General features: G+C 39.4%; 1 protein-coding gene across 9 annotated transcripts in view; it reads right to left on the bottom strand.

Moving 5' to 3' along the window:
• LOC105678710 (cyclic nucleotide-gated channel alpha-3) overlaps nucleotides 1-20,456 on the bottom strand; it is a 159,970-nt gene extending 139,514 nt beyond the window's left edge. For 8 of the 9 annotated variants that reach the window (XR_010888386.1, XR_010888393.1, XR_010888390.1 and 5 more), the window contains exon 1: nucleotides 17,774-20,456. The gene's annotated coding sequence lies outside the window, so the exon portion shown is untranslated. The remainder of the gene's footprint in view (nucleotides 1-17,773) is intronic. The other variant, XR_010888387.1, reaches the window with a different exon arrangement.
• Between the last annotated feature and the right edge of the window lie 3,447 nt (nucleotides 20,457-23,903).

Below are 23,903 nucleotides of genomic sequence, written 5' to 3'. Positions count from 1 at the left end.
GCCGTATCTGACATTCTCACCGATGTCCTTACTGAGCTACGATCACCGTGTCGGGATACACGATATCTAGATGGTGTTTCCAAGTCTAACACAACACCGACGAGTCTTCTTGCGAGTGTGAACCGCGTCTAACCAAAAGATGCAGCTATGCGCGTCGAGTTCTCACCTTCCTGTACCAGCGTATGTCATGTCCCTCGGGATGACATAGAACACGATGTGTCCGACATTGTTCTGAGTTGCCTCTGAGCCAGCGTGCAACGTTATACCGTCTGATTTCTCTCATCAAATTAAGTAAAATATATAGAGACAGACGACACACGGCCGCACAATATTTTCACGTGTGAGCTCGTCGGCTTTATGGTCGCCAGATTTAGGATTTAACCGTTCTATATATGTTTTGTAAATTTAATAAGAATAAGCGGATATTTTACTTAAATAAAGTATTATTTAATTAATGCACCCACATCTTTTAAGCGGTATTTGCTAAAATTTCGGTTAAATTTTGTCCGTTAATTTTTTAAAGTTTTCTCGTTTGAAAATAAAAAAGTTCCGTTTTACTTAGTTGCCTAAAGTTTTTACCATCTTTGATGTTTCTTTATTGCTTCTTAACCTCCATAAAATGCTCGTTGCAGCTTGAAAAATATCAATATGCAAATAATGACTGACATAACAAGTAAATTTTTGCAATTTTTTTTAATGAAAAAACCGTTAGACGAAATAGCCTTGTGTTCAAATTTTACAAGACTACCGTGTGACTTGTTATCAGCGTTTGCAGTACAGCGGTGAAATCGCCATTCTGCCTGAAATATCTCTCAATCCTAGATCCATTTTAGCAGAAAATCGATCGGCCATTTATAACACCGTCGCGTCCCGTCAGTTTTACAATCCGCTTTTATCACTAACGATTTTCAAAGAATATTTTATCTTACCCGTCCGTATCTCTCTCTCTCTCTCTCTCTCTCTCATGAAGAGAAAATATCGCGAACGGATAAAAAAACGAATTATTTATACGGAATCCGAAATGCGATATCAGTCTGGCGACTGCCCCAGTTACGATGTGTTCGACATAATTCCGTTCGTTGTCGGATATTCTTGATCGGATCGCGATCGTGGCATCGCGATAAGTCCGTTGAATCAAAAATACGGGGCGCGTCGCGCCGTGATCTCACGATCGTCGTAAGGCATATCGAGATGGCGGGGAGAGATATTGTCAGTATATATGCATCAGTATGTACGAGACTCTCTCGCGCAACGCACGACAAACTCCATCACGCTGATTTGTGATATCCGCACACGCTAGCTGGCGACGCGTCGTCACGAATTGCATTCCGTATTTTGCAGAAAATCATATTTATCCCGCCGACAGAATCCGCGCGTAGTTTTGATTTCGCTGTATCATGAATACGCATTTTGCACGATGATGCAAATTTAACGCGACAAATTATAATCACGATGTGACATAAGATCGTGTCATAATCTCTCGTTTTACTTATTAAAAAGAAAATACGAATGCATAAGAATCAATGTTTTATTTGATTTGATAAATACGCGTTTGTTAGAAGCAAATGATACGTGAAAAGTATTTAAGAGATAAAGACTACACAACATGTTTCGCAAACCAATGTTAAAACGGCTGACTACGGCGCACACGTTTACATTAATTTTCGCTGAACCACTCTTTCGGTGTATGTACATTGTAACCACTGGAATCGTTACACAAATCACGCGGAAATTTCCATACAGAATACTCTCCGCGAATATATCTTCCGGAAAAATGTGTGATCCAAAAGGATAATGAAAGTACCGGAAACACTTGTTTATCGAGTAAAATGTACAATGTGTTAAATATTTTACCGTATAGCAAAATGGAGGAAATATTTTCACGATTTATTTCATTTATTAATCTTATTTCATACCCAATAAAATACGCGAAATTCTCTGCGCGTACAATCTTCACAAAATTCTAGTAACTTTGTCATCGTACAATATTTACGAAGGATAGTACAGTACAAAATGCTGAAAGAGCAACGTCGATGCATTCATTATTCTTCGCTTCTGAGAGAAGTGCGATGTTTCTTCCAAGCCTGGGAGTTGTCTCTCATAAGAAGCCATTCGTATTCATGTATGCGTCGAATATGCTCGAGCGGGTGCTTCGTCTTGCGAAGATCTCCTACGCGTCCGTATCTAATCGAAAGACAATCCATCATGTCGATCGAAGTGGATTACTCGCGAAACCTGACGAGGTACGCTCTCTCGCTGTCGAAGGGTCGCGCCTAAGCATATCCCATGCATTGGCATGCGTCATGCACATGCGACATTGAGTCAGTAATATGAGCTTGTGCATGAGTATCCTAAAGACAGACAATTCCGCGCCTTAGTCGACATTCGTTTCATTATTATAATCGGTTTTGTGATCGATGATAAATCAATGATAATAAATTATAAGCAATTATCTTTGACTTACCAATAGTTGTTTCGTTTAGAAATTAAAACTTGGAGGCAAAATAAGATCCACCGCGATTTATCGAATTTGGCGGATTTTCGCGCTGTATCAATTACGAGTGTCTTCTATTAAAACACGAGAAAAGCACGCAAAAAAAATGGTTGATTTGACAATTTCTGTGGCGAGCTCGATAAATCGCTACTGAGATGTTCCCTTACTTTTGAATGGACGTTGCAATGGGATCTCGTTTCTCAGAAAACCAATTAAAGTTAGCGGCAGCTCGTGAGAAACTCTAATGTGTATGCTACAAGTTCCCGTTATTTCCATCCTTGCTCCGAGCACTCAGGCACCGGCCTAACTCCGCTTTAATACGTAACCGCCGCGCAGTCGAAATTCTGTACATCATCATGAAGTAACGTTTACTTACGTACGTTTACGTACTAATGTTTTCAAGTGGAATTCTGAAAGTCCGATTCTTTTCAAACATTTTACAGTACACTTTGGAAAGAGAGTGCTAGAGTTTTCATGCGCGATTTTTTTCCACAAACGTTTGATAGCAGCGCTTCAAAAGCTTTTCATGAACAAAGGTCAATTACGATTTCGACGATTTATACGTGTGCAGAAGCTATTTGACTAAATCATGATCGGTATAAAAGCGTCGTTACGCGTATGAGCTCGAATTGAAGCGAATAACGTAGTCGGAAAAAGGAACTTTCCGTATGAATCTCTATTTGCATGAAGCCGTCGTTACGTAGGATTCGCTGTATAAGTGGACACCTACTGATGCGAAGAGATCGACGTCCGATGGACAAAAACGCGGCGAAAAGAGCAGAAAGTAAATTTTTCTCTCGTCCTAGTAAATATTCATATATTTCGAGAAGCTCTCAAAAGTGCGCGCTTCTCTCGCAAAGGCGTCTCTCCTTTTTCGTTGCACTTATCTATCCTCCGTGCCATCGCTTTCTTGCCATTTTCGCTCGAACTTCTATTTTGACGTATCTCGGCGTGTACGAGGCGCGACATTATTTCAATATATACTATATATATATATTGCGACATGCTATTATCGCTCAAAACGTAAGCTCATATTTCATTATATTGTATTATGTTATAGACGTATAGCGTAAGCTGAATTTATCCAATTAACATGAAAAGGGAGAAATTAAGCGAACACGTAATTTACAATGATAATTTGAATTATTCGACGGAAATTTAGATGACATATTTTATCTCAAATTTTATCCATTACATTGATTACCAGTGTATGCATATTAAATGATATCACACAATCTTCGATTTTTCCCGTAATTTACACATTTTGGAAATTTCACATTATTTTGTTACATGAACAAGTTATATAGATCATTTATATGTAAAATGCAAAAATACAAATTAGTTAATTAATATTAATAATTAAATAGAACGAATAGAAATAAATCTAAAATAAAATTAATAATAATTTCATTAATGTTATTATTATATAATATATTAAAATTACGCGTATATGAGCTCACCTGGTGTGATAAAAGTGTTTCTATTTATATTGCCTTTATTACTCCTGTTCTATTTCAACGCAGCGTGACATCGCTCTTATATACGAAGTATTCAGTGTGATATATGGTGTAACCCAACTCATAAAAAATAAAACAATCTAGTCTTATCGTAAAGTTTTTTATATCAGATTCTATGAAAAGAAAGACACAATAATTCAAGTTATTTCCGCACTTTTCGATAAATAACTTTGTAAGTATGATTTTGCGATTGAATTTATTTACAACTTTCTGAATTTTAACATTAATTTCAAAAAAAAGGAAAAAATAAATAATTTTTGTTTTTAAAAAGAAGATTTTTAAAGATCACACCAAGCTGTGCTAGACTTTTACAAGTTTAATTAACATTGATGTTTGAGCAAATTGTTGAAAATTATACGAAACCTCTATATCGCTTTTCTCAAAAGAAACTTTTATAAGGTAACCCATTGTTGCACCAATGGTTTTATGTAATCGCTCGCTCACACGAAGAGGATAAGCCCGGGGTGAAAGTGGCGTGCCGAGGGGATGAAAAATGCCCGGAATTATCGCGGAATTTGCATAACAGCGGGATTCCCGGTTCCCGCGGTTGAGTGGCTCTTCCATGGCGCGTTCGAGTCGATCTCTCGTGTGCATGTAACTCGTCGATCGCGATTGACACAGCTGCACTTTGCAAGTGTCTCTCCGCGCGAAGACACTCTCTCTCTCGAATAGCGAAGACACTCGGTACTATCGGCGACGGAAACGACAGCTTGCAGCCCATCTTCCCAATAGCTCTGGTGAACTCGTACACTGGAACGTCGATTGCTGTTACTTGAACCGTCGTGGCTTAACGCGAATTACAGAAAATTCGTTCGTGTGCGGGAATATGTGTTGGCCTTTCGCGATTGAGTCGTTTTTATAGTTCTTTTCAGATACAAAAGGATACTTTTGTATCGTCAAAGTTATCCTCCGTTTGTAACTTTAATACAGATCGTTTCAGAATTTTGACACTCAACGGAAATTATCCTTTGAGATAAACATTTGCGCATTGTAAACGTGTTAAATGCAAAAAAAAAACATATCTGATAGAACGTTTCTTTCTTTCCTCATATACATCTTTCTTTCTCCATCAATTAATCGACAGGTAGAATTATTAAAAGGATGTCTATTTAAATTCCATCATGTGGGTAGATATCAGATTTTTCATAGGTCGTGCATGAAAGGTTAAACTGCGAGTCTTTCATCGATAGCCAGTTAAGCTCTTTAAATTCCAGCCAATCAGGGTCCTGATAGTCTAAAAATCCACGGAGCGAAGATTTGAGGCACGTGAAGCATAAATTAATACAAGAATCAATTTCTAGCGGAAAACGGGAAGGATGTATACATATTTAATTTGATAAATAATGTTGCATATATCGCCGCAAACATCATAAACAAACTGTGCTATATTATTACTTAATAAATGAATAACTAATAACACATTTGATATTAATAATCAAATAATTAACATTAATAATCAATGAAAGATTTGCTATAAATTAATAAGATATATTTTCAGTTTTAAAAAATGCCAGCGATACAATAATGCTCAGCATTTCATTTTGACAGATATTTTTTATAAAAATATTTCGTATTTTTTATTGCTCATTTTTACTAAGCGCAACGTAACATTTTGCACAAGTCTTAAATGTAAACGTATTTTGTATTTTGTATATTAATTTAAAAATAATTATTTTATGTGCTACAATTTTGTAGCGTAATAGCAATTTTTTTGAAACGAAAACAGGATAATAATGGCATGTCTACAAGTTTTATTAACCAACGTATCTACTCTATAATGGGCTGTTTAATTGCCAATTTCTTTTAATAATGAAAGTTCGTCATAGGTGATGGAAAAATTATGGAAGTAAAGCATTTTAACTGAAACATATAGCATATTCTCATGACTACGCTTCATCTCCAAAATACGATTAACATGAAAGCTTTTTCATACCTCGTCATAGCCGAAACTGCGTTATAAATTTTACATTATCTTGTCTAACAATAAAACTGGACAGTGCACTAGGTTTTGTTTCTACCTTTATGTGCGTAACAAATGCTAAAGTTTAATGGAGAAATGAAATGAGGGAAAATCGAAATTAACGAAAACGTGATATTGGTTTTAACTGAATTCGCAAGGTACTTGTTTAAATTACGACGAAGCTTTTCACGTTTCCGCGCTTTTCAATGTTATTCTAACAACACTTTTTGCCATCGCCTTTCAAAATCACCCGCATATCGGAAATTGCGTTCATAACAAAACTGCGTCTCAATTCGTTCAGACAGTTTTTTAATTGGATATTCGAGCAAACAGTTTTCACTGATGACTGCGTCAATTAACAAGGGAACAAAAGAACTTCGATGGTGGAGGTAGACGCGATACAAGTTATCAAATCAGATAATCGGAGAAACAAAAAGAACTGCAATCTAATTGAGGGAGTCAATCTTTCGTTTATAGTAAATAAAAATAAACTGCATTTTGGTTTGGCATTACATTCCGCTTTTATTTTTTATTCGTATTGTAATTATTTACTGGATATGATGACTGGCATCGATATCTCGGCGATTTTCCATAATTGTGCAATTATTCGCTTGAACAGAATTGATACGTTATTTAAAATTGATACGTTATTTTAAATTGATATATTATTCATGTTTATGCAAATTATTTGCTTTGCAACTACTCGACATATACATGGAGTTTGAAAATAAATTGTATCGTTTGCAAGGTGATTTTTAAAATGGTTTTTTTCTTTTCATCGAAAGCTGATATTATGCAATATAACCGAGATTAAGAATAGAAAAATTATTTATTATATGAATTTTATTTTGAAGTTTAAGAGGAGATGCTAGAACTTTGTCTCTAATTAATGCGTTTAGGTGCATTATTTTGTATTATGTAATATAGTGAATACGCGCCAAATTGCATGCGCTTTTATAGGATATTTAAACATTCAAAATACGAATTTTTCGTACAATATGACGCAAATTAGTAAAATTACGAAATATTATTACACGCTTGGGAGGAAACAAATTATGCTAATGTAATAGTAAATGTTTATATATGCCATTTTAATTCACTTAAGTGTCAGTATTCTGCTATTGAATACATTTTAATTCTGCTATAAATGTGCTGATTGTGAGAATATTTTGTACATCGTGTTTAAGCAAACACGCGCTCCTTACTCGGCGGATTTCTAATTTATAGCATCGCTTATTGCTTACCCGCTGCCACTGCGAAACGCAGATAGGGCTCCTTTCGTTACTTTTTACAACGTTGGTAATAAACAACGGTATTATCCACAAAACAACAACGGCTTATCCCGCCTTCGCTTGATAATGAGAATGAATAAAACACTCTGTCGTTTACGTATCTTTCTTTGAGCTTTATTTTCGTTTTTTCATTAAACTAATTAAGTTTGCTTTATCTTCATTAATCACTTATTTGCATTCGCGTATTATCGAATTAAACAATTTGCAGTTTTTTAATCGTCATATATATTTAATCTATTTTAATTTTTTTATGAAAATGGTAAAAAAAGGATTAATGCTTTCTTAGTTCAAAATATTTTTTTCTTAATTAAAAATTTATTAGCTGAAAACATTTGTTGAAAATTCTTTTCAGTCAAAAGTAAAATTATTATTGTCTCTGAGAAAGCGCGTTATTACAAACGAACAGCTAAAAGTCCTTTCGACGTAATAATTTTGATTTTCTTTGTACAAAGCGTTTTGTTACAAATAATTTCGATATGACATTAGAATTTGTCCGCGATAAAGATGAAATCACTCGATGCATCGAGTATCAAGTTACATAGCGCACGTCCGTATATATGCCACACCTACCGCCATACATGCAACTCGCTAAATTCCGTTTGTTCTTGACACGTGATTTAGTAGGTTCGCGCTGTGCTAATATTAACTCGCTACGATAGCCGGCGAGTGTACGCAAAATAGCAATATTGAACAGTGCGGTTTTGCAAAAACTATCCTTCGATACGTGCCTTATCCTTCGAAGTGCGCTGCGAGAGATAAAAACTTCCCAGAAAAACACGGGACACATTCATGGCATCGATAAGGCCTGATCGATGAAGGTCCAATCTCCAGTTCAAGGTTAAACTGGAGAAGGGTCTCCTTTTCTCCATTTTCTTCGTTAACGGGATAATATTTTTCAAAATATCGTCCAGTTGAAATAAGTCCACACAAAAAATCTTGAGTCTCTCCGTGCGAAAGCCATTTATAAATTTTTTTAATAAGTACGACATTTTTCGCTGACAAATGCTAATTGATCTCTTTTTTAGAACAGGTAGATAGATTGATTAAAAAATGCGATAATAAATTGATATATAAACGTGTCATAAGATTTGTACGCGTTGGACGTAATGCGATAACGTTTGACAAGTGACACTGCACATACAGAACTTTTCGTAAATAATCGGCTGCAAGTAGCAGCAACGGTTTTAAGTGCTCGGCACGTCGGATACCGTTTTCCAGGGCTCATCGTCGACCGGCACGGATGAGAAACTTTATCGGGCGGGAGAGAGGAGAAAAGTTCGGTCTGGTGAGCGAAATAATTTTCCCGGCTGAAATTAGCGTTGGTGGAAAAGAGTTCCAGTAGACGACTCGATAACTTATAGCACCGCGGGGAGAAATGGTCGTTCAAATTAACTCGCTTGTTAAGTTTGACAAGACATTTAAATTACTGTACCGCTGGAATTAAATCGTCTAAAAAGCAACTGCTGCTTTATGAAATCTGATCGAAAGAACTTGCCCGAAGAAGCATTTTGTACGCAAGCAGGAGATGGAAACGGTTTCCCAACATTGCGCGATTATTTTTGCTTGTGTTGTCTTTTTAAAACTTTTCTTTTTCTACATATGTGATATTTTTTTACTTAAATTATCTTTTATTTTATCGACTTTTTTATTTAACATAATATTTTATTTTGTTCTATTCAACTCTTGATTTAATACTCTTTGTTCTATCATTTATTTTTTAATCTCTACTTAACATAATATTTTTTAATTAACTTTTTATTTAATCTAATATTTTATTCTGAAAGAAGAAAATATACTGAGATGTTTCCTTGAGCACTTTTTATCATTTCTTCAATGTAATTCTATAAGCCTCCTGCTTTTGCTTTGGCAAAAAAATTATTCTCATAATCTCTTATTCTTTAGAAAGGAAAAAAGTATCAATCTCGATATCCAATATCTGTCGTTTCTCATTGGCGGAAAATATCAGAACAGAAATACAGAAGAAAGTCACGCGCTGTTTTTAATTAAATATCGTTTTCCCACAAATCGTTAAGGATCCAGCAATAAGTCGACTAGCAAAGTTATTTTATCTTCCCCCCGACGATCCCGAACGCCGGAACTGCGAAGAAAGAAAATCATTTGTCGCTTGGAACGTGTCGCGCGGTTTTATATCTAAAACTTGCAATAGTTCGCGGCTGTGATACTGCGAACTTTACTCGCTCTCTCAGAGCGACTGAAACTTTGATACGTCGCGCTTGCTTTGTGGGCGGGTATAAAATATTTAATTGAAAGTCAGTCGACTTTTTCAGTATCCGTCGACTGGCTTTAATTGAAAATCCTTCGATCAATAAATATTCTATCTGATTGAATCTGATCCGGGCACTCTCTTCGAGAAGTGATTTAAATTTGTTCACCGTTATTCTATATGTCACAAATCTATATAATTACGTGATTCGCTGCGGTAAGCAAAAGACGTAGTGTCCCGTCTAGCAATTACGATCAAATTAATTTTATTTTGATCTTTCAATCGCGAAAACATTTCGAAACTTGTGGAAGTATGGTCGTGAACTTCTTGCTTGCGTGTTACCTTTCCCGATAAACATACTGGAAAAAAAAATAATATCGCGAAAATAGCTTTGATCCTTTTTATTTTACGATTCAAAATCGACGGTATTGTGCGAGTTCAGGCATGCAGAGACGCGTTCCACGGATCGTCATGAATAGCGAGGGACCGAGGGATCAGCAATAGGAAGCGGCAATAGGATGATCGGGATGGAACAGCGGTTAGATAAGTTTATAAGCCGATCACAGCCATCCACGCTCGGCCATTCACGCTCGAGTCTCGCCTCTCGTCGGGCGGAGCCGAGTGGATGAAGTCGCTGCGCGCGTAAGGAGTGCCAGCGGATAATTAAAATAACCAAGGTCGGATTAATTAAACGCGCCATTAGGTACGTTTTCACCTAGCTGCCGTCTATAGCGACAAATCCGCTAAAACGGGAACGCTTCTCTGGCGTAGCACGCGCCGCGCCTGTATTTTACCGCTTCATTTTCGCTTGACCGTTTTACGTTAATTGTCCCTCCTCGGCTAGCGAAATAAGGGTGAGACAGTGGACGGGATACTACGTCTTAAGATAGGAAAGCATTGAATATGCTGTCGCAATAAAGCATCAAAAGCGTCCAAGAATATAACCAGCGGCATTGTGAGTCTCGCGTGGCCTATAATAAATCTCGCGAAACGCAAAAAAGAGTGAGAAAGTAAAAAAAAAAAAGAAGGAAAGAAAGAACAAAGAAAAGTAGAATTCCGAACTTATTGCAAGTGCGTCACGTCGACGCTATATTTACATCTTTTAATTTTCTTTATTCATTTTTTTAATTAATTATTTTAATAATGTTGCACGTTATTAAAGTTAAATACACAAATTGATGTTATTTAAAGCAGAAAGTGAAATATTTTATATCTTTTGTGATAGCGACAAGTAAGACTTTCAAACATTAAGTTACATTACGGAAAGCAACATAATTCTCAATCATTTATTAACGTTTGAATAACTAGAAAAACTCAACAACACAGACAAATAAGTTCCGCGTTTCCAAGAAATGCCGTCCATTTGAATAATTAATGAATTATTCATGAGACCGAGATCGAACTGGCACAGCAAATGTCCCTAGGCTTATATATAAATTACTAAAGCTACTTAAATCCTTTTCCACGTCTTTATTAGTGTTACACTTAATTAACCCCAAAAGCATTCGAATTTCGCCGACATTATAGAGCTGTAAGCGGATTTGACGTGGCCGTTCGCGTTTCGCTCGGCGGTTTCGCGCGCCGAGAACGTAGATCAAGAGGCTGCTCGATTTCCCATTAATTATCTAAGTGGTCTTTCCGCGACCGATAATTACTCCGGATGCGGTGAAAAAAAGAGCTGGCGGGGAAGATAAGGGAAGAGGATGGAAAAAGGAATCGATTATCTGTCGGCGGAAGTAGGCGGAATAGAAATTTAAAAAAATCGACGAGAGGGAAAAAAATAAAAGGCACGATTTACTGGCGAATAAACCAGTGAGATGTAAAAGACCTCGCGGTGCGGTCGAACTTTTCGCATCGGTCTCTCTCGCGCGCACGAACTCTGACAAGCGAGTTACGCAAGTTATGCTAGTTGGCGCGACCTCATATTCTGCGTCACTCTACATTCAAGTGCGCGAATAATTAGACGCGACAGTTTCGCGTATTAAGTACTATTGCACACGCATGTATAATGTAATTGAGTTTTATTCCACCCATTACCGAGTTTTATTCCATCACCATTTATATAATTTCCACTACGTAGAATTTCTCTCCGAAAAAAGAAAGACGTCCGCGGTAAGAATTCTCAATTAACAAAATTCATACAGTTCAAAGAATTTATTTCTTTTTAATTAAAACGCGTTCACAATATTTAATTTGTATAACGTTTTAACTTTTATTTTAAACAGTTTTATGATTAAATCTCAAATTAAAATTTTTCTGTGAATTTTGTATATGAAAGATTATAGTATATATAATTCTCATAATAGGATAAGATAGTAATTATGTATAAATGTGTGTGTATATGTGTGTTAATTCTAATTACGTGTTAAACAAATTACAACATTACCAACGTTAACACTAAAAGTCAAATAAGATCTTGTATCGTAAAATTTCCGTTGTTTTTTATCGCACTCTGAGCTAGTGCGGTTAAATATTCGTTATTGCTAATGAACACAGTAGCCGCGATCGCATCAGTCTCAATCAAGGTGCTAAATGCATTACAGCTGCTCTAAATCAGCATACTAATCCGGCACTGTATTGTTCAACCATAATACGCAATAGGTAGATGCGGCGCGTTATGGTTAGCTAAACAGTAATACGCATCATAGTTATTTCTTGCATCGTCTATCGTTGTTACAACAAACAGGAAGATATCGAAATCCCTTCGATCGACTTTGGATGAAAAAGAGAAATTATTAAGCTTACCTTTATGTAACTTTCAAACACAGAGATTTAAAATTTATTACTTACAATGCATCTCCTCATTATAGAATTATTAATATTCACTCAAGATTCTAAATTATCAATCTTGTGTTTTTCATAAATTTTACCTTAAATTTTATCGCTATTTATTGCTGCCTATCGCGCGGACGTTTTACGAATATTTTAAAATATGTAATACAGAAACATTAAAAAAGAACAGTGATTATGTGGAGAGGAGTGTGCTCAAAACTTTACCCCGTAAGTTCCCGCAAAATGGGGAAAAGTTGGAATGTAAAATGGAAAATGTGTTGGACCCGAGCGCACGTTTTCAGAACTACAGAAATAACCAAGAATGACTAAAGGAACTTTTATTAATTGCCGATTTACGCTATTTTCATTTTTGCCGATGTTTTTTGTGCACGAACACTCTCTAACTGACATGTCATTTTCTTTCAATTCTTTCAAAATATAATCCGAGAAGAAAGGGTAGTTAGCTGGACGTCATCTTGAAAATGATGACGCGTCGAAATGGCACGTAGAAATTAGGGCGTGAGCTTGAGTATAATCAGGTGCTTGCGCGAAAACCGGTAATTTCTCCTGCGATCTGCTTCTTTAATTACCTTTCGGGACGCTGTAACAACTCTTATCGTGAGCGCCGGAAAAAGCGCGAGGTTCTCTAAGAGGAAAATTCGCGCCATCATGGGCTAGTATTACTTCTTACTCGGTGCTAATGGGAAAATTCAGATAATGCGACATGCCCGGGGATAATTAAGTTTTAAGGATCGCCGTAAAAGCGTGGAATACACGCCTGTAATCGTGCGTGCGCGCTCGCGCGTTTACGCTGATAGTAGCAAGTACGTAGGTGGTGTGAAATTAATAAAACAATCGCCCGAGAATTATGAGCGCAGGAATTTATCTCGCAGTAATGCAAGCTTCAGCCAGGGCTTTGTTTTCCGGCGCATAGACGCCGCCGAAAGTCATTTAAATTATGTTACGCGTCATAATATTAAATTATCTACTACATAGTATGTTTGCGGTAATTCACGTCATCGATTGAATGATAATAATCTATTTATTCAGCGTTCAATTACAAAAGCGCGAAGTTTACAACGTCGGAAACAATTTTTGTCTGCGATATCTGTTGTTTATATTTGACTTAACTGCAATATTTCTTAGCGCGCTATCCAGCTTTTTCATCTACAATTTTTCTCTTAATATGTAACTATATTTTCCAAACGCGAGTGATCCGCCTTTCGTTTATCTATCATCATCTAATCTGCATTCTAAGTCGAGCATTATATTGTATCGTTATTTTATACAGGTGTTCCGTGATAACCTAGTTGCGCGTTATGACGTCATAAAGCCGGCCGATAAACGATACCAGCAGCGAGAATACGAACGGGCAGCGGCGCTCTGAATAAAACGAGATAATGCCCTCAATATGAAGCATCGACCGGAAAGTTGCAGCGCGTGTCGGTTTAAACCGTAGAAACCGTTGTAATTCCATGGGAAATAGTATACTTTGTTATTCATGCTTTCCTCACAAATCCACTTCTGCAATCGTTCGCATCGTGCGCGAAACACGCGCATCGGGAGCATCTAATTTCATTTGAGTAATCTCATTTCGCAAAGTGCATCGAAAGTCGCCTGCATTCGTCCCGCTCTAAGAACTGCATTTACTCATTGTCAGGTTTTTTAAATTGCTAAAGATACACGCGGATGTAAAATCTCGTGTGTAAAACCGTCGCGATTTAGTTTTACGTCGAAGAAATCGTTTTCCCGCGAACGGACAGAAAAAAACACATTGTATCAGAGATCAATAAGGATCATGTCGCAGTGATATTTATGGGCGCAGCGATCTGCCGGGGATATGGTGATACATAAATTCGCCGGATCCGCTAAAAAGTCGTACGCGCTCGGCAGGGCGAGCGCGAGGGAAGGGACGAGCGAAGGGGATGGCGAGAGGGAGGACTGGAAAAAATACCGGCAAAAAGGGGGATCGCGCGAGGAGAGAGCTCTCGCCGACGCTCGCGCGAGGTACTTCTAGTGCGCGTTGCATAGCCCGCGATAAATTTTCATGGATGCCAAAACACTTGCCTGCCCATTTTCTTCTGCCGTTCGCCGTTGTCGCACGGCGCTTGTCGAATATTCGCGCCGAGATACGCGCCGGTCGATTTATCATCTCGCGAGTCTCGAAAGCGGCGGGCTTTGACCGCGGATGGAAGGTTACGTGTGGTTTCCCTCATCCGACAAAGCGACGGGATATATTTCAGAAATGTTTGGTCACTCTAACCAGCATCATATAGCTCTTCTTCCTTTTAGTACCCTTCAATAATATCAAGGTAATATCCGTTATGCACATCGTATATCAGTAGAACGATATTGATTTTCCAAATAGTATAATAGGCAGATGATAAGACAAGATATATAATTGGCGATAGATAACTCTTGATTTGTATATACTTGGAAGCTAAAAGAGGTGAATTTGTTTTAATCCGGCCATAAATAAAAATATTTTTAAGTCAAATACAATGAATAAGTGTTAATCACAATGTGAGAGTGCGCAGTCTATTTGGAATGCGCTTGATGTATATCGAGCGCAAATATTTTTTCATATAGATTTTTATTCCGCTCGCAACTCGCTGATCCCGACATCTGTCAATGGCAATAAATGCGTTTCGCGTTGAAATTATCGCGCTCGACTTCGTCCGCTAACGAAATGTTAATTCGCGCGAAGCGACGACATTGATTTGTTTAATAACTTTACATATGTACAGTCGCGCGTCGCATCGTTGACGCGTTGATTAAAGCTGCTGCGTAATTATTTTGCTATCTGGTATTTGGCGTGCGCGCTCGACAGAAGACACGTGACGAATTTAATATCGCGCGCGTTTGTACAACGTGTGCACAGCGAAACACGCCGTCAATCATCGTCATCTTTTGGTGCAACCGATCCGAAATACAATTCCAATTCTGATAAGCGAACGGAAAATTAATTTACATGTGATACATGCGTAATCAAACGACGCTGCTGCGATGCAGCGATGACATGCGGGGAATAATACATTAACGCTTAATAATAAACTCGAGTGAACGATGTCCTTTCAAAGGTAACTGCTGCGGATTGCGGGGTGAACCGCTAACCAAAAATGTATACGCTAACTTCATAATGTTTGATATTATGCAGCAATATCCGTTAATGTGCTATTAATTATTAATAATATGAAGATTTTATGCGCGTTGCTGCTCTGGCGATTATTCTCATAAATTTGACGATATAAAGAATTCAGTGGATGCGTAGAGCGAGAGATTGGCGATTAAACTTAAACGGCAGTGAAGCATCGCGTCCAATCGGTGTCCGCTAATTTTTACCAAGTGTACGATCGTGTATTTTTAAAGCTGTCGAGCTGCCGATAAGATGTTTTTGAAATCGCGCAATCTTATCGAAGGTCGCGTTTACTCTACCTCCTCGGCGAAGAGCGAATGCCGCTTCTAATTGCCGGAAGTGTTAACGCCAATCCATTTCGATCTACAAGCACGTACATCACAAGCATGAGAGGAGGGCAAATGTCGAGGTATCGACTGTCGGCCATTAAGCGACACTTAATGCCTTCGAGGATGTCGTAACCGTAAAGGTGTTTGACTTTTCTCCTGATCGGTAACAACTAGTTCACCTAATCGTCGCGTTTTCTTTCGAAATCTTCCTGTAAACGACCTGCTTTCCGATAAAGCCGAGCGATTAAAGTGAACAATTAAAGAAGAACGAGTTAAAATATTCGTAAATAAACAAATCGTTATTACGGTGCAAGTCGTTTAAGTATGAATTAAAAATACTAATCACATTTTGCATTGTAAAATCGAATTTACATATAATAATGTAATGTATCACCTCTGGTGTGTTTATTTGCTTATTATTCATAGGATTGACTGTTGTATTTTGCATTATTTCCGCCACGGACGAGGCGGATCTATAGGGAATTTCGACGCAATAATTACATATACTAATCCGCAACAAATATATTAATTATTGCTATTATCACATAACATTAAACTCAATAGCTAATAATAGATGCAGAAAACAATATAACTATGCTGAACAACGTGATGTTGAAATGTTGCGCTGCATCGGAATATGATGGAACCGTGATTGGTAGAAAAACTTTGATAGCGATACTATCGCGCCGTTGTGGGAAACGCGAATATTTGCAAAAAGTAATACGAACGATTCTTTGCCAATAAAGGGCGTTTGATGATGAAACGGCAGTTCATGGTCGCTATCGAGTTGCTCTCAATCGAGTTTCGTTCCGCTTGAATCGCCGATTTGCATTCCGCACTACTTTTGCTTCTTTGAATGCGAAACTAATAGTAGTCACTCGATTTCTTTTCCCCAATCCAGACCCACGTCCGTAAGAGAGCAGCATGTCGCATCGGGCGAAATTAGGTTACCGTCACCATTTCCTTGTAATTCACAGGAAAGTAGACATTTTCCAATACTTCGCGGATCACAGTGAAAAACAGGAGTTCAACTACAGGAGTTTTCAACTACATTTACAGTCTTTATGAGAGAGTTATAATTTTGTGTTGGTAGTCGAGTTCCAGAAAATCGCTGAAAGCGTAAAATTTATGATTTACGTGAATTCATACTTAACGATCTACCGATTTTATATTAACAAGTATGTACTAAATTTTTTTAAATTAAAGACTGAAAATTATATTGCTACGAACTATTACGATCTGCTTTAATCGAATTTTGAGTGAATTTCTATTTTACGAAAATATTGAGGCATCGATAAAGTTTAAATTATAAGTGATTAAAAAATGGAGTATTTTTGCACATTTTAAAAGCTTTTAAGTTGTCAACAGAAAAAAATTTAATCTTTAGATAATTATAAACAAATATGTTTTTTTAAAAGCTCTATTTAAGATGTCAAACTTTAAAAATTTGTTTACAATCAATTAAGAAAAGAAGTGCAATTTGTTGAAATGCAGTTATGTAAAACAAAACTTTTATTCGTTAATTTTTTTATCGTAACGCTTATAGTAAACATTTGAAATTGAAGAACATATTAATTTTTTATATTTTTAAGTTACTTTTGATAAAAATATTGTAATTAATTTATATGTATGCAACTTATGCAACGAACGTCATTAACGATCCAATGCACGATCGAGATAATTACATTAGATCATTTTCGTCTCACTTGAAACGCAAACACCGAAAGGTTAAACGTGAGGGAGGCGCCGAGCATCTGATGAGAGTTAATTTCTACCTCCTCCGGCTCCGATTAAACGAATTGCAAGAATCGGACGTTTCGAATACGCGAGAGATCGATCTTTTCGCGATGTTAAAGGGCATAGCTCTCTTCGCGCGCGCGCTTAACTCGGTAACAATGGCAAACGGCAAACGGTTGCAAACCGCCCTCGAAAAAACAGCATTCTCTTGGCCTGAAAATGACCGCATCTCTCTCCATCTCCCTCCTCTCCTCACGACTTTTGGGAGAATAACTCGACGTAACTACGTGTACACGTGCGCAACACACATACCTACTCTTGTTTTCGCACACGTTGAGCGGCCGCTTTCATTATCTCTTCGCGCGCAGCTCGTGATGTGTCGTAACGACGACGTGATCAGGACGCTGCGGCATCACGAATCCGAGAAGGAGAAACTCGTTGCCGGGGAAGATCGGCGGATCGGTCGACAATCGACGAACGACACTTGGACTTCCTCACAGTACGGCACTTTCACGGAGTATCGCAATGTGCAATAATCGGCACACTTCCGCGGCAGAATTCCGTTCCGCTTTCAATAAGCGAAGTAAGAATACTGTTCTTGGCCGCTGCGGAAAGTCAAGCCGACTTCGCGTCGACTCGCGATCGGCTCGGAGATTCGTCAACGCAATGTTGAATTGTGCAATCGTGAGGCGAAATCAGTAATCGCTTCGAATCGGCAATTTGTCGCACAGAATCGTCCGGAAAATCCACGTGGCTTGTCGAGACACGTCGTTATGTCGTTACATGGCGAGCAGAGCGGCGCGATCAAACCAGCCAACGCCGTTTAAGCTCGTAACGCTTAATGAGCCGCGATTACACGCGTGCCGTACAGACGATATATCGGACAGGTGAAAGCCGGAACTTGAGGCGTCAGATGCACCGGCAATCGAATTATCACGATCTATTGTTCGCGGTGGTTCGCTTAATGCCACACACGTGCCAACACGTTGCTGCTTGACGCCGCCGTGATCGAGCTATCAATAGACCGTGTCACCAGGTATGTGTTGCTTCGCGTCCGGCTTCTTACTTTCTTTGGTTTCACCGTACTCTAAAGCGTAGCGATCAGCGTTGCACTTTGAAGCGTCGAATCAAAGAACGGAAAAAGACGAAGGTCGCGTCCCACTTGCGAAGCGAATTTTTCGAAAATTTCCGAAATTAAACAACACGCTATAAATAGCTATTCATATTTAAATGTTTGCACTTATCGTCGTTTGTAGAGTTGATTACGTTACGAGGCGTCGTTCGATTCGTGACGCTCGCGATGACCGTCTGACCATACGGTCGACTTTGCCACTGGCGAGAAATTTTGAACCTATGCGCTTGGCTTGTAGGTATTCCAGGTGTTTGAACGCTTAATTAAATTCTCCGGCGAATGTCGTGCGTACTTGATCTGTAGACACTCGGCGGCACATTATTGACTGTGAGCCCTCCTTTCGAGTGGAGCTTTTCTTCTAGAAAACTGCGTCTCATAAAACGCGTGGGTTTATTGTGCAACGTAATCTCACACGGACAATCGCAGTTTATTGGCACAGAAAGTTCTTTGCGGAACTTGATTTTTCCTCCAGCAAGTACTAATTTTCGCAATTCAATCGTAAGGACTCATCGTATTTCGATCACTTTTTCTTCGTTCTTCGAACTCTCATTTATTCGCGTCAACACAAAGACACTCTTGTATCACTACAGCGGATAAACATTTTGGACGTGAGATTAATGTGCGTTTAAAGGTGATACTTTGAATCCTTAGCATCGTGCTTAACGGTATCTAAATTTACTATCTCGGTATTTACGCTTACGTCATTTCAAAGTTTAATAATTGCCAATTAAGCATTTATACTTGTCGTTGTATGCGAATCGCATTCTTCATTTTTCACGTGAGACAATCTATTTCAATTATGTTTAGAGTTTTGTCGACGATCGCAGCGTCGGTAACGCGTACGAATCGGCATGGACACCACGGTGTGTTCCATTCGCACGAAGCGCGTTCATCCAATGACAGCGAACACTTACACTGACATGGCGCACACAATTTCGAGTATCGTTCAAGTTCACGGCTCTCGTCACAAATTCTTTCGCACCGAAAGATCCCACCGCGTTCACGAATTCCTAATTCTATTCGCGATCGCCAACGAACATCACGTCGCCGTTCCCCCGTTCCGATCGAGTACGCATCGTGTATCTAATGTCAGTTACGAAACGCCGGCGATCATACGTACGAACACAAACTTCTAGAAAGTGCCGCATTCTCCAGCCGTCAAGTGGTCGCACCGCGTTTCGGCCAGCCGCGTCGCCGTCCACTTATCGTTAGGATTCTCCGAATGCCTGGGCCGGCACTATCGTAAACCGTAGCCCTGATCACCCTCGCGCTTTCAATGGCATTCGATGCTGGACAGCGGTTACCCACGTCGATGGGTCACCCACACAAAGCTCTCTCCACCGCCCGCTGTTAAAGGGAAACGTCAACGTGCCGCGCGTTCACCACGTTGCTCTCGCTCGCTGCTCATCTACGCGCTCTCTCCTTGATCGTCGTCGTTGTCGATGACGACGTCGACGTCTCGTTAGCAGCACCGTCTCTACGCACTCTCGTCAGATGCACACGCCGCTCGCGTAGACAGATCGCGTGTTCAGGTTCCCACGTCACTCTCTCCTCGCCCCGCCGGGTGCTCGTCCGGTCGGTCGTACGATCGTCGGTCCGCGCGCGTGCGAGACGACGAGTCACGCTGGTTGATACTCCAGACCCCGGGATGTAGGTTAGAACGACGCCGCCGCCGAGAAACGCGTACCGCAACGCGGACACCCGGGACACCCGTCGGACAGAGACAGAGAGAACGAGAAACGAAAAGAGAGAGCGACAGTTGAGGGAGAGAGGAAGAGAGAGTGGTTCGTCGGCTTCTCCTCCTTCGTTGCCCGGGGAGCGGCTATGGCGGCGGCCTGGCTCTCACTGCTGCCTTCCCTCGGCGCGGGGTGACTCGCGGGGGTTGGTTACGCGCGGGGCGAGGAAGCGCGATTATCTCGCAGCATCCCCTAGCGCGCAGGACCAATCCGTACGGTACCGGCGCTTGACGACGGCGTAGGGTGTGCATAGGTTGGTAGAAGATAGCTAGAGAAAGGGTGAGAAAGGGAGAGACAGACAGAGAGAAGCAGAGAGAGAGAGAGTGGAGGATAGGTAGAGTTCGGGACGGGTGATAGATAAAGAGAGAGAACGTTGAGAGGGAAAGAGATGGTGCGAAGAATAACGTTGAAAAGAGACACTCGTTGGGGTTGAAACGGGTGAGCGAGCGAGTGAGCGAGCAAGAGTGAGTGAGGGAGGGAGTGAGAGTGAGTGAGTGAGTGAGTGAGTGAGTGAGTGAGTGAGTGAGTGAGTGAGTAAGTGAGTGAGAGAGAGAGAGAGAGAGAGAGAGAGAGAAGCAAAAACAGGATGGTTGAAACGAGACAACGAGAGGTCGAGAAAGTGGATAAAACAGGGGTGAGTCGCGCGAAAGAGAGAGAGAGAGCGAAAGAACGCGTGCAGAAAGGGAAATGAAGACGAGACGACAGCAGGGAGTGCTTGATGAGACGAAGATAACAACAACAGTGACGGTTGAAAGAGAGAGAGAAGAAACGCGGCGTCTATTGAAGCGAGACGGAGCGACGTTTGTGAGGATCTTCTAGAACGAGACAGGGTGTGGAACATAGCATGCGAGACAGAGCGTGAACGTAAGAGAAAGCAGAAGCGGAAGACGTGGGTCGCCTCGGAAGAATGCGCCGATCAAACAGAGACGGCAGACGTGGCGCGAAAGGAGTCGAGAACGGCGAGAACTGCAAATCGAACAGGATCGAGAAATCGAGGGAGAGAGTGTGTCTTCTCGGAAGATATAGTTCGTCATTTTCTCCGCAAAGGCTTCGCGCAAAGGCTCCGCGTACCGTACAAACGGTGAAAAGTTGCGCCGGGAGGTACAGACAAGAGAGGTATACCTACCTTGCGGCATCTAAACAGTAAACGATGATTCGCGTGCGTCAAACAGACGCGCTTCCACACGGCACGAAGTTTTGAATCGTACGCAACGCGATACGATACAAAGCAAATACACGGAGCGAGACGCGAGGTGATCCAAAACACGAGTTCAATTTGGTACTTCCAAAGAAGTTGCGCACCGATGTGAAAAAGTCTGACGACTACTGTATCGCAGGAGGAAAGATAGAGGAAAAGCGAATGGGCGGAAGATAGACTGAAAAAGAATTGACACATCATGTCAGGCACTATTGAAAGTTCCGGGGGTGAAAACGCGAAAGATCTCCTGTATTATCGACGCACCCCTTTGCGCGCGGTCTAGTTAGTTCAGTGAAAATATGCATGTGAAAACGTGCATTTTTCTCGAAAATCGTCGAGTATCCTCGAAATTTAAAGAGGAAGACTTGTCTTTTATGCATTTTTTTATCGAATGATTATTGTCTGACTCTGTATGACTGTACGTTTCTCTTTTTTTTTCTCCTTTACTCTCTTTTTTAAATAATTTGAAAAAAGATAGAATTTTATATCTGTATCATATTTTGCAGAAATGTATTTGACGTGAACGCATGTAAAATATGAAAGATACAAGACTGTACACTTTGAATTGATTGTATAAATTTATTTCTTAGAAACAGATTCGGGTCTGATACGCCTAACAGATGGAGGGTTAAAGAGGGTGAGATATATATAACTCTTTATCACAAAGAATTTTTGCGTCCTGTCCAAAAAAAATAAAAGAAAAGAAGGTAGTTTCAGTCACGAAACACGTTCGGAATTGACGTCGTGATGTCGTCACGAAACGTTTATTAATATTTTACATTATGACTGAGTTTTTCAAATCACGATAATGATAACAAATAAAAAATGTGCATTTTGTTATTATATTTCAATTATCGTGATTTTGAAGAATCAATCATAAGGTAAATATTAATAGATAACGAATGTATCTTATACGTGAATAAAACTATTCTCTTTCTCATAGATTTATTGTCAATAGTAGAGACAGTATGAAAGCAGCCGCTCTTCTCTTTCACTTGATTGTTTACACACGATATGCATTCATAATTGTCTCTGAAGTGCTCGAAGGTACGAGTATATACGAGTATAACTCATGTACTTCAATACACGCGTAATCCGAATACACGAGGAGTCCCAATGCGCGTGTATCGTCATTCCGTCGCGGACACGGCAAGGTAGATGAGGCATAAAAAAGAGATCGAGTCATTTCTGATGAAGAGTATGCGGAAGAGAACGGTCGCGATGATGCATCGTTGGCCAAGGGTTGTATCACTTGGATCGACTTATAAAATATTCATGAGGAAAGTTTTATCGGTGGAATCGCACAGCAGAGAAGCTGACTCGAGTATGAAAGTGTCGTTAGGGACGCTCACCTGTCTCTTTCTCTTTACATTTCAGTTCTTCCTTCTTTTTTCCGCTTTCGCACCATGTCAGTGTAAAATATCCGTTTGCACGCAATTTTAAGAGATCGTTACATTTATGTCTTGCATGCTTTCCATGTTTTGTTAAAATCCATTTTTTTCTTAACAGAAATGTTAATCATACTTTTGACTTGAAAAATTAAAACTAAATTTTTTTGCACAGAATAATGTTTGAAATGACAAGTAGATATATAAATTTAACAATTTTATAGTATAATAATCAAGATATTTATATTTTATCATTTTCGTGTGCAATCTTGTCTCGTATAATTGTACAAATCCGCAAAATTAATGTAAAATAAAAATATAGATGTAGAATCTGAATAAAAAGACTTGTAAAATATAAGATGTTGACAATGCTCGCTAATAAAGTACAAAATGAGATGAAAACTAGATGAAATTAAAACGAAGTAAACGTAGCTGCATTTGTACACGCACTTGTAAGTTTATGTCAAAGCACAAAGTAAATAAAACGAGTCGTCTCACAACGTGAAGAGCGCGTCTCTCGAGAAGACAATATTATTGTTGGCACCGAATGACGGTGGAAGCAATTATCTCTCGACACTCTCTTGTGATTTGATGAGCACCACTCTACTCTCGTGATGTTTCGATGCTTGAAGATGCATCGATATAGATCGTTGGAGCGGTTAGACCGTAGTGTAAATGCACTTTACTGAAATTCTGTTTGTGTAAACAACTTAACACACTGATGAGCACATACACACAATTCTATTCGAATAAAAATATATAAATTACAATAAGATGACGAAAAATATTTCCATCGGTTGATCACTTGAAGTCAATTATATAAATGATTATCTAACATTGGAAAGAATTGTGCGCTATAAACAACGTTAATCTTTACACGGGAGATATTTAACTGCATCCTATCTTCAGCCGGGTGATTCATCAAGCGTCACGGTAATTAACGAGTGTGCTTGTCTTCGATTTGCCTGACAACTGACCCACCGATCGA

The sequence above is a fragment of the Linepithema humile genome, chromosome 2 (assembly GCF_040581485.1).
Source record: "Linepithema humile isolate Giens D197 chromosome 2, Lhum_UNIL_v1.0, whole genome shotgun sequence".
Taxonomy (NCBI): Eukaryota; Metazoa; Arthropoda; class Insecta; order Hymenoptera; family Formicidae; genus Linepithema; species Linepithema humile.
This window is presented reverse-complemented; position numbering and strand designations above follow the sequence as displayed.